The sequence below is a fragment of the Onychomys torridus genome, chromosome 1 (assembly GCF_903995425.1).
Source record: "Onychomys torridus chromosome 1, mOncTor1.1, whole genome shotgun sequence".
Taxonomy (NCBI): Eukaryota; Metazoa; Chordata; class Mammalia; order Rodentia; family Cricetidae; genus Onychomys; species Onychomys torridus.
Window position 1 is genome coordinate 32,999,546 of NC_050443.1, and position 13,003 is coordinate 33,012,548.

At 36.1% G+C, this 13,003-nt stretch overlaps 1 pseudogene; it reads right to left on the minus strand.

Moving 5' to 3' along the window:
* Window positions 1-299: 299 nt before the first annotated feature.
* LOC118595277 lies at window positions 300-3,040 on the minus strand (annotated as a pseudogene).
* Between the last annotated feature and the right edge of the window lie 9,963 nt (window positions 3,041-13,003).

The following is a 13,003-nucleotide window of genomic DNA, read 5'->3' on the forward strand; positions in this document are numbered from 1 at the left end:
AACAGAATATTTATATTTTTATTCCTAATGACATATGTAGGTATAGTTCATTGTTTTAAATGCTCTATGTGTTTTATTGAATGAATATCAAGTTGATGTATCCATTTTCTTTTTCCTGGATATTAGGCTTACTCAACTGTCCATAGTTATTTACAATATAATAAAAAATACTGTGCCTTTGGGGGTGTAGTGAACTTTATTGATGATATTCAAGAGACTAGGGATCCCTAAGCCACTCCCTTTCTTCTGGGATTCTGAGATAGAAACTATGAGGGAGATGATTATTGTTGGGGGTTGAGTTAGTACAAGGACTCCTTCCTAGTCCAGGACTTCTCTTGCTCTTGTGTTCTTGCTGGGCTGCATGGTCCAGGGCTTCTTACTCCTTTGAGGCCATGTATTGTATTGTAGCTGAATTCATTATTATACCAAGAAATGACCTTTACAAAGTTGGCATTGAGAATACTACCAGCCCCTGCATAACAGATGGTAGAGTAGGTATCACTGTTAAAGTTGTAGAAGACAACCTGGTTCCCAGTGTAGCCTGGCATGTCCTTAATGAGCATCACCATCTTCTTGATGTCATCATATACTTGGCAGCTTTCTTCAGGTGACATGTCAGAGCCATGACAGACACATTGTAGATAGGAACACAAAATGGCATGCAATTGAGTTTCTGATTGAGCTCTGGGATGACCTTGCTCACAGCCTTGGCAGCACCAGTGGATGCAGGGATGATGTTCTGTGCCATCATACCACAGTTTCCAAGAAGGTTCATCCACAGTTTTCTGGATGGCAGTAATAGCATAGACTGTTGTCATGAGTCCTTCTACAATGTCAGAATTGTCATGGATGACCTTGGCCAGAGGGGCTAAGCAGTTGGCATCAGTGTTGCTGACACTCGTGTGTGAATTGTCATACTTTTCATAGTACACACCCATCATAAACATGAAGGCATCAGCAGAAGCGGCAGAAATGATAACACTTTGGGTCCCACCTTTTAAGTGGGCTCCAATCCTCTCTACTGGTGAAGAAACCAGTAAACATCACAACATACTCACTACCACCCTCATCCCATCCAATGTGGGCAGGCTCTTGTTCCTGGAAAATGGTGACACCTCCCATTGATGACAAGCTTCCAGTTGTTAGTCTTGATTGTGTATATATGGTTGTTTCTAAAGCTATATATGAATATTTTCAGTTCTTCTAAGTGTCATCAAACTGAATAGCTACAAAAGTAATCACTACAACTATCACAGTAACACTAGCTACATATAGTACTGCCTGTATATGCGGTGGTATTTTATTTGTGCTCTAACAAATAAAGCTTGCCTAGGGATCAGAGGAAAAATTCATCCCCCACATTTAACATAGAGGTTAGGCAGTGGTAACACTCATCTTTAATCCTAGCATTCAGGAGGCAGAGATTCATCAGGATCTCTATTAGTTCAAGGCCACCCAAGGAACAGAGCCAGGTGTGGTGGCACACACCTTTAATTCAAGCACTAATTAATCCTAGAGATCTGCAGGGTTTGTACAGACAGACAGGAATTGACAGAGCTGGGCAGAAAGAAAAGTGGTGTAGCTGGGTGCAGAGAGGACGTAAGATGGCAGATCGCAGAAAGGTATATAGATATGATTATACAGGAAGTAGGTCTCTCTTGGGCTGAGGATTTCCTAACAGCAAGAACTTATGGCTGTGGCTTGTTCTATTTTTTGATCTCTCAGCTTTCATCCCAATATCTAGCTCCAGGTTTTATATTTACAATTTGTGTTACATATATATTTTGAGATTGCATTATTTTCTTATGTCCATGTTGATGAATATTTTCCATTTAATTTTTGTTAAGCTGATGAGAGTGTAATAGTATCTGCAATTTTTACTTTTCACTGAAACATTAACAATAATAGAAATAGACTCTCTGAATTACATTCTCCAGATAGCCCCACATCATAACCAAACCACCTAATTTCTTTCATCATTAATATATCTGAATAAAAACTGACTTTTTTGTTAACCTGATCCATATGAAATGGATCTTAAGATTTTCCCAAGGAAAGGCAGAATTTCACACATGGAACACATTCTAGTTCTTTACTCTCTTTCATGAACTCTTCTCTTTATGTTCTTATATTGTAAATTCTCACATCATACATTCAGTCTAATTTGCTATGATATACTTCTTTGCTCTTAAAGATACAATTATTTTGTGCTCCATATATATGTATATGTATACATGAATATAGAATATACATTAGACTATAATGTAAAATATAAAAACACCCATCCACAAGAATATAAAAAAAACTGATGGCACCAACTTCTGCTGAGAAGAAGAAAAAGCAGGAATGTTCATATGCTGTGGGTGATGTAAAATATAAAGTACTTATTAACTTATTAAACTAGGTAAAATTTCCTAAAAGTATAAAAAAGAGGCTTATCATAAAACACAATAGCTAAGTCATAGAATTCATAAAATTAATAAAAACCCACACCCCATATATATCTTTAAAAGAGCATCTGAGCTGAAGCTCATGACAGAGCACTTACCCAGCATGTGGAAAGCTCCAGGATCAATCACTAGCACCTCAGAAGCAAAATAAAAAAAGCTTGCAAGACTGACTCTCTTTGCCACATCTGTAAGTGTACAAAAAGTTTTTCACAGGTAAGTGAATGAGGAAAGAGTGGAATATCTGTATAAAGTGAACCATTAATCATCATTAATAATAAATGACCCACTATGAGAAGACATAGAAGAAACCTAAATGAAATCTGAATGAATTTAGCCTAATAGAGCCACATAAAAGCAATAAAACAAAGTGTTAGAAGACATAAATCTACAGTGAAAGAAAATAGTGGGGGAAATTTCAGGAAATGAGAGAATACAAAATGATTTTAGAGCATTAACACAGGAGATTTTTAAAGATAAGTGGATGTTGTTCTTCTTTATGTGTATGGTTACAGAATGGGTGGTTTAAAAACTGAACAATTAAATGAAGGGATAATCAACTTACCTGGGATTGATATAATGTCAACTATCATTTTGATAATTCTTGTTTTATCCCTAAAAATGTTGGCTGACATGAGTGCCAAGATACAGCCCTGAGAAGAAATTACTAGAGAAAATGTTGGCTTTTTGACTGATAAGTTACAAGTATTAGAAAAAGTTACTAATACAGGTAATAGAGATTTTCATATGAAGACAGAGGAATTTAAAGGAGAACAAACCTCATCATTACATTATAAAATTAGAGAGGAACAGTTGAAGGTTAAGAAACAACCAATCTTAATTTATCCCATCACCTTACAGAAATAACTCCAAAATGACAGATATTCCCAAGGCTATGTAAGAGCTGACTGGATTCTTGTGGAAATGTTAGAATTGAGGAGATTTAAGGAATCGATAGTCTCATATGGTATAGATTTACCTTTTGTAAATTGGTTGTTAAATTCATGGCCAACTAGTAACAGAATTGACCCACAAGACTGGAGAGACTTGATTACATCAGTATTGGAACAAGATTCCAATTACAGTGGAGGACCTGGTGGAAAGATGAGGGAAGAATCATTGAACAATGAAGTAGCAAAAGAGATATAGAAATCTCCCAAGATCTTCTTCTTGCTAAAGGAGATTATACTAATGTACAAAGACAGTCTCTATACAATGAATACACCCTCACTCTATGCCATGCAGTAACTTTGAATGCTTAGGACAGAATTAAAGAAGCAGAAAGAGAACTGAGTCATTTACTAAAGTTACACAGGGCCCAAAAGAAAGCTTGACTGATCTTTTACAAAGACTGATGTTGGTTGTAAATAGAATTATACAATATTCAGAAGCTAGACAGCTGATAATTGTGTCATTGGCTTTTGAAAATGCTATTTCACAATGCCCAAGGGTAATTAGGCTTTCAGAGGCAAGATCAACACCCACAGAGGAATGGATCCAATTTACAGTCAATATTGACTCTTATAATCATGATGATGCTTGAACAGGATAGATGACTTCCAAAGGCTTGACTAAAAATAAAGATGATAGATATATTAATTGTGCCAAACAAGGTCATACAAATACAAGGTGTATACAGGGCTTTGCTGGAAACAATATTTCTTCTAATCTGAAAAGAAGGCCCTTGTCTTCTGGACTATGCAGTAGGTGCTGCAAATGCTCACATTGCAATGTAGATAAACAAAGGGTCAGACAGGCTAACTATTTACCATCAGGAAATACTGTGGGAGTGCCTCTTGCAGGCCCCCATGTCAAATTTGGTTCAGTCATTCCCTGTCACCATGGGTGAAACTCATCTCCACAGCAATTAAAGGACCTAATGTCCATTGTAAAAAATCATACTGCTCTGGACAATAGAACAGCTTTAGAAGATTAAACAAAAAATTCAGGAGAAACCATAAAGCAAATATTTTGGCAAACTTTAAAAAATGATGAAAGATCAAAATTAAACATTGTACAGGAGAAGTAAAGCTATAGATACCATCAAAATTGATCAAAATTAGATTTGAACAAGAGAGAACTCATGATCAGAAGAGGTGATAGTTCATAAAATAGTGTGACTATTCAATCTGAACTAACTTCTAAGAATAAAAAAATGCTTTTCATTTGATCAGATATAACTTACCAAAAGAGAAACTCCCCAGAGTTAGAGTTGGAAAAGGGTTATGTTTTTGCATTTCCAGAATAATAAAGGCATCCATCTAAGCAATGTGAAGACCACTGGACAAAAAAGACATCTGAAGCAAAAGATTGGCTCATCCAGAGAAAATGTCCCAAGAAGAAGAGTAAATTAGCCTATTGGTATATCCCACTTTCAATAGGATAAAATTTCATAAATTTTCCAAAATATTTGTTTCTGCTATTCTCTATAGATACATGAATCAATTGGTCTTTTTGTAGTCCCAGTTCAATTAAAAATTAAAACTGGCTTGGGAGTTGGAGCACGGATCTCTCCTTCTCTAAACCCAAGCATGCTTGTTAAAAGGAAAATCCAAAATCTCTGTCTCATGTCAGAAGAGCTACCTGATATGTGACAGAAGGAAAACCAATATTAATGGACTATTCTATTGCTACTAATGTCATGATTCTCTGGTTTTATGTTGACTCTTTAAAACTTTTATTAAGATATAAGTATTCTCTAAATATTTATAAAGTTAATATGTATATCTTTTAAACATTTGTTATGATATTAATAGTCATATAGTATCCTAATTCTAGAAAAAGTTTTCATCTAGCTTCCTATACATGATTTCAGATTTGAGTCTCTATCAGGTAACTAGGAATTACATTTTTGTACTCTAGATGTATATAATAAATTATGGTCCTTTAACCTCTTTGAGATCTGCTGCATATGACATTTAAAATATTTAAGTTTTCTACAGTGACCCATACCCATGCCTCAATGTGACTTTTGAAGTTTCCAAGAGAAGGATGGGGCCCCAGAACAATGATTCCCCCTGGATTGTGGTAATACTGCTAAGCTGACAAACATCAACCAAGGATATGCTTTGGATAGAAATTGCTCAGGACAATTTCAAGGTGGCTAGCTGAGATGGTCCAGCCTCACAGACTACTCTAGCCAGGAACTGAGATAGTCTCTGCACTTTCCCATTACAGAGATGACAACACATGATACAGCTACCTCTTCAAGGACTTGACCATTGTCTCATTTTTTTCAGGATCCCTTAAAGATGCCATCATCCCCAGACAGCATGAATTAATTTAGAGAACATGATGCCCACATTCCCAAGAGGTGGGGTGGACAGTTTTTGGTCATTCAATGGGTTATGGATATTTGTCATTGTTTAGAGTGGTTGGTTACAAATTGTTATTGGTCATGGTCAGGAAAAAAGCTGAACAAAGAAGATTAGATTCAGATATCTTATTCTAAAAAAGGGGGATTTAGACATAGGATAAATGGATAGATTATTGAATCTACTTTTAAACTAAAAAGCAACTACTAGTCTTAAATATTTTACATTGGAAAGGATTTTTGTGTATTGATACAAAATTAAGGTTACTTTTTATACTGTATATATGTTTCTATTCTTGTTTAAGATATTTTTGTATGATACAAATTTAAAGTCATTATAGTTATCACATACTGCACACACATTTCTACTCTTGCTCTAAGTATTGTACCTATACATCCCATTTAGCAATGTAATATAAATTTCTAGTACTTGAAAGTTATTAATTAAAAGTATTTAAGATAATAAAGAAATGCAGGTTACTAGTTACTCATCTATCACAATCAAACTTGTAGTTATGGTAGGAGGGTTTTTAAGGTCAAACAGAGATATAGTTTAGATAGACAGGTGGTTTTCAAATACTTCAGAGTTGTAAAAATTATAGTATTTATGATGTTTTGATTACATAAGATTATTTTTTATGATAATGAGAATGTCTACTTCTGGCAGAACCAATCTACTTCAGGGAAGATGATGCGCATCAAAGAAACTCCATATTGAGTTAACTATTTTGTGGCAAATGTTAACCACTGGGCAAGAAGTGCCCTTGCCTTAACTGCTGACAATATTTGTCAAGCAGGACACGAATTTGACAAGCAGGACACAAAAGAAAGTGACTGCCAGACCTTACCAACAGAAGGTGAGACAGGCTTCCAAAAATCCTGCTTCACAGAAAGGTCTGTCAGATATTCTAGGCCTTCAGGCTGACGATGGATGTCTCAACATTACAGAGAAAACTTGGGTGACTGTCCAGGCAGCCAGATGTTTCTGTCATTTCTTAGTTTTGGAAGATGTTTTCTCTGCACTTTCCATTTACTCAGGTAATATTATATCCTTCTCAGGTCTCTGATGAAGTTGAAGAGTAGATAGTTATAGTTTTCCTTGTTAACAAATCCAGAAAAGAAACTCACAAAAGAGGTGTAAAGTGTATATAAGGTTCAGAGACATAAAAAGATAGTTTTGGGTTAATAATGCAAGTTAACATAGAAAGTGAATTAGGTACAACATTTTAGATCACCAAGACAGAATAGATAATTGAGTATTTTTCTCTGCCTTTGTCACATGCTATGGAATAGAAACTGTTAATGTAATTACTGCCCATGTATATTTGAATGTATTTATTGTTCTTATTATATATAGTTTTTCTATGTTAGTTAAAACCTTAACTTTCTTCTTTTTTTAAAATTTATTTATTTATTTATTCACTTGTTTATTTTACAACCTGACTGCAGTTTCCCCTCCCTCCTCTTCTCCTAGTCCCCCCCAAAGACACCCCCTTTGTTCCTAACCTCCCAATCTACTCCTCCTCCATTTTTGTTTAGGAAAAGACAGGTCTCCCAGGAGTATCAACAAAACATGGCAATATTAAGTTGCAGTAAGACTAAGCACCTCATGTGTTAAGGTTGGAAAAGGTTACCAAATATGAGGAGTAGGGTGCCAAAAGCTAGTAAAAGAGTCAGAGACAGTCCCTGTTCCCACTGTTAGGAGTCCCACAAAAGGACCAAGCTACACAACTGTAATGTATATGCAGGGTGCCTAGGTCAGTCCCATGTAGGCTCCCTGGTTATTAGTTTAGTCTCTGTGAGCCCCTATGAGCTCTGGTTAGTTGATTCTGTGAGTTTTCATGTGTCCTTGACTCTCTGGCTCCTATACTCTTTTGTCTCCTTCTTCTGTGGGATTCCATGAGCTCTGCCTAATGTTTGGTTGTAGGTCTACATCTGTTTTGATCCGTTGTTGGGCGAAGGCTGATGACAATTGTGTTAGGCACTAATTTCAGCACATCCCATAGGCAGGACAGACTCTAGGACAAAGGTTATGTGGTTGGGTTGAAAACCTTAACTTTCAATTTAGACTAAAGGGGGAAATGTTGTGTGATATTTTGTTTGTGTTATGAAAAATAAACCTTGCATTGAGTCACAGGGCAGAGCTAGCCAATAGTTAAACATAAAGGTCTGGAGGTCTGTACATAGAGGAGACAGGAAATTATAAAGTGCTGCAGAGGCAGGATCTTGGATCTTTTGTTTGGAGGAATGAAAGAAGCAGGAAGTCACTAGGTGTTGTACCCCTGCTTCTCTGCTTTTTCAAGCTTTTACCCCAGTATTTGACTCCTGGTTTTTATAGTTAAGATAAATTAGATTTAGGCATCAGCTGGGCTTGGAGATTTCAAAAGACCAAGCTAAACCTGGTGTTATTTTCTTCTTGCTGCCTGCAGATCCAGATGTAGAACTCTCAGCTAATTCTCCAGTACCACATCTACCTACATGTCACCATGCTTCCTACTGTTATGTCAATGGACGAAACCTCTGAACTGTAAGTAAGCCCAAACTAAATGCTTTTCTTTAGAAGAGATAATGTCATCATTATTTCTGTTCATAACAATAGAAACTGCAAGACAGAAGTTGGTGCTAGGGGCAGGGGTATTGCTGTGATAGGCTTGATCATGTTTCTATTCAGAGAAATGAGGAGTTTGGGACTTTGTATTAGAAAAACTTCTGAATGCTTTAGGAAGAATTGAATGGACAATAATAGTAGAAGCATGTAAGACAGTGGTGCTGAGAGTGATTTGAACTGTAAGGGGCCTGGTTCAAGAGGGTTCAGGAAGAATATTAGTATGTAGCCTAGAGACTGTTCTTGTGCTCTTTTGGTGAAGAACATGGGCTGATTTCTGCCCTTGTCCATAATTGAAGAATTATGAATTAACAGTTTTAGCGGAGGATATTTCAAACCAACCTAGAATTGACTATGTTGTGTGGCTATTAGTGGCTACCAATCTTATGCAGATCTATAACGAAAAGATGTAAGCTGAACAATGAAAAATAAAAAATGTAAAATTGGAGGGGGGAAGAGGTGTCAGGAAGTGTAAACTAATTAAAGAAAAGACTGATGATAAGTGAAATAAAGGGAGTGATGACCTGAGAGCAAAACCCCATCCAACTAAACTTCTGTTTTGTGACAAGGGGTTATGGAATCTCCTTTTATGGCTGAGGGAAGAAGATGAGGCCAGGCATGTGTCAGGGATATTCCTGAATGGAAGCTTAGGGAGGCCACTATGTGAATTTAAGAAGGTGAAATCTGAATTGCCTTGGAGACACCAAGATGTTAGAGAGGCCAGAGCTGTGAGATACCTGCCAAGGAAAGTTGCTAACAGGGGGTGGATCAGCTTAAGGGAAAAATGTGTGTTGTATTTGAAAAAGATGAAAGGTGGAGATCTGAAGAGCTTTGACATAGACTGGTGATGCAGTGTTTGCAGTTTGTCCAGCTGGGTTTTATTCTTGTTTTGGTAAAGCATTTCCTCACTCTTTCCTTCATTTTAGAACAGTAGTGTATATTGTATGCCATTATATGTTGGAAGTATATGATCTTTTGGACTTTGATTTACAAAGGATTACAGTTAAGAGACTGAGTTTCAGAAGAGATTTGAACTTTGGACTTTTAAACATGTTTCAGACTGATAGACTACGGAACTTTTGAAGTTAGCCTGAATGCATTTCTGCATTATGATATGGCTACAAGTCTATGGGGGCCAGGGAGTATAATGGGGTTTGAATGAAAATGGTCCCTATAGACTCATAGGGAATGGCACTATTAGGAGGTGTGGCCTTGTTGTGAATAGATGTGGTCTTGTTGAAAGAAGTGTATTTATTACTGGGGTCAGAATTTAAGGTTTCAGAGGCTCAAGCCAGGCCCAATGTTATCCTCTCTTCCTGATGCCTGACACTCCAGATGTAGAACTCTCAGCTCCTACTCTAGTACAATGTCTGTCTGAATATGGCCATACTTTCTGCCATGATGACAACTGACTATACCTTTGAACTGTAAGCCATTCTCAATTATGTGTTTTTCCTTATAGGAGTTGCTGTAGTGATGCTGTCTCTTCACAGCAATAGAAACATCAACTAAAACAAGGGTTAATTTCTCTGCGCTTAGCCCTGGGATAAGCTACCTCTCCCCCTCCCAGAAGTCATTAGTTTCCTATAGCTTTTTGTCTGGGGGATGGAACTCTGATATTTCCCCTCTGCATTAGCGTGTCCACTGATATTGCTTTTGTTTTGGTCTTGTTTATTCAACAATTTATAGGAGAGACAGTTTTACAGCAGACTTCCTAATATTATGATTTTTCCTGTACCCCCTTTTCATGGTTTGAATAGGTATGGCCCTCATAGACTCATGTGTTTGAATGCTTAGCCTATAGAGAGTGGCAATATTAGGAATTATGACCTTGTAGGAGTAGATGTGACCTTGGTGAAGGAGGTGTGTCACTGTGGAGGTAGCCTTTGATGTCTTACATGCTCAAGCTATGCCCAAAAATGGATACACAGTTCATTTCTTGTTGCTTGCACATCAAGATGTAGAGCTCTCAGCTCCTTCCCCAGCACCATGTCTCCCTGTATTTCACTTTACCCTGTAATAGACCTAACCTCTTAACTGTAAGCCAGCCCCAATTAAATGTTTTACTTTATAAGAGTTGCCATGGTCATGAAGTTTCTTTAAATCAATAGAAACGCTACCTAAGATACCCTTCTTCCATTATGCTTGCTTGAATATCAGAAATGAAAGTGCCATGGGGTGGTTTTCTAGGAAAAATGCAAGTGTGAGGTGAGGATAGCTGAGCCTATATGACACATTGTATTTGCTGTAAATGGCAGAGCCTATGAGACAAAATGTGTTTGCTGTATATAGTAGAGCTGTCAAATGGGCCTGCATAAACTTTTTGGAGCTAGACAACTACACAGTGAGTCCCAGATGCTGAACATGAGCTGCATGATTTGCATTTACACTTCTAGAATTTTTCATTTATTTTGTTATTCTTCACTTCCTTCATTTTGGAATGAGACATATATTGGTTTTTTGTTATTTTGCAAGACATAGTTAAGAGACTTTTGACTTTTAAAGAGTCATTGCATATTTAATTGCTTAAAAATGTCAAGAGTATGGGACTTTGAAATTCTGACTGCATTTTATGTGGTGAAGTTAAAATGAGAGCTCAGGGACAAGGAATAGAAAAATTATGACTTTAAGTGAAATGTTTGTGTGGCAAGTTGACAAATGGTGGAATATCCAAGTTTCTAACTGGGACTGAGAAGTCCCAAGAGAATAGTTCATCAGTTTATCTTATGGAGATATCTCTGAGGGATTATCTTAGTTGTTAATTGATGTAGGGTGACTCAGGCTACTTAGGGCATTGCCATTCTCTTGGCTAGTGGTCTGGACCTCTATAAGAAAGTTGTCTAAACAATTGCCTCTGAGAGGCCAAGTGGGGAAGCCAGCAAGCAGTGTCCCCATAGTATTTTAGCTTGTGCTTGGGTTCCTGCCATGAATTCTTTCAGTGATAGACTCTGAAAAACAAATAAATATATATATATATATATATATTTCTGGCCTTTTCCTGTCATGTTTTGTTTTCTCTTTTTCATCTTATGAGCTTTCCTCCTCTTCCATCCCTACTCCATTACAGACTCTATATATCTATTAAATTATGTATTATGCACTCAAACCATGAGCTGCAATAATCTGTCTTCTCTTCATGTCATTTGCTAATTTACACAGAGTGACTTTAGTATTGAATTTGAGAGAAGAACAAAACACCACAAATTCGTATTGTTTCTAGATGCTGACTATGAAATCTAGATGCATCATATTAAAATAAAATTAATGACAAAGTCCTCTCTACCACTTATAAAAACAAAATGTCATATGTTCATTGGAACATTAGTTACAAGATTCAGTACATGTGAGATCTAGGGATGCAACAACAGATAAATGGATCATGAAATTGTGACAGTCACACAGCATGTCATTCCTCAACTGTCAAAAGTGAGGAGTTCTTATCCTTGGCTACAATATGGGTGGAGTTATGCCCAATAGTTAGGAACTAATCCTTGTAAAATCTCTCAAAACAGAACAATTAGCAGGACAATAAATATTTAAAGCATAAACCTATGAAGGTTTTTGATATTCAGACCTTAACATTTTGCCCTCTATCCCAAAGTGTCATTAACATTTCACAAGGTAAAACTCATATAGTTCATCTTCAAGAGTCACAAAATACTTAACATTTCCAACACTATTTCGGAAGCCCAAGTTCAATAGGAGGGCAGGATAGAGATGGAATTTTGGAAAGGTTAAGTATAACACCTATGAAAAGCTATATGGAAGCCCACTACTTCCTCAAATAGATACATACATTAATAGAGTTTTAATTTAAATCAAGTTAAAACCATTTAACTCAAATGGAAGTAAGATCAATATAAGGATAAAACTATTACAGAACCTCATTTACATATGGAATATATTTCAAAGTGTCAATACATACAGGCAGACTGCATAATATTAAGGTGGTTACTAAACCTTTGTGGTAATAGAAAATAGATCAACGTGTAAAAAATATAAAGTAACAAATATATAAGATGAAATAAAAATAATTTACAACACAAGATCTCTCTGTGGCAATAGTGAATTGCATTTAGGAGTTTTTACTAAAGCAGCTTTTGCTATATAGAGGAAAAGGAAACTATAATTTTAAATATATATATATATATATATATATATATATATATATATATATATATATTTACATGTGTGTGTATGTGTGTTAATATATCTATATGTCAGTTCATTCAAATTTAACAACCATTTTATCACACATCATACAACATTAAAATATGATCTTTTAGTTTGCATTCTCAATTTTATATTTAATTGCAAAAATGGAGAGTAATGACCTCCAAGGCAGAGTTATGACTGGAGGAACAAAGGGAACTCACAGAAGCAAGGAAGTATTTTGTGTCTTGATTTGGTTTTGAGTAAAGTAGTTATATTTATCCCAAGAAAATTTATTGAACTATGCATTTGTTTAATCTGTGCCTATCACTTTTTCTTAATTATACTTTAAATTATCAAATGCAGTAGCATTTAAGAATGAAATATTATTTCTTGGAAAATGTTACCTCACGCCATGTAATATTTCCTAGGTTTAGCCTTTATCTACATAAAAGGCTGCATAGTATTCCATTGTGTATATGTAGT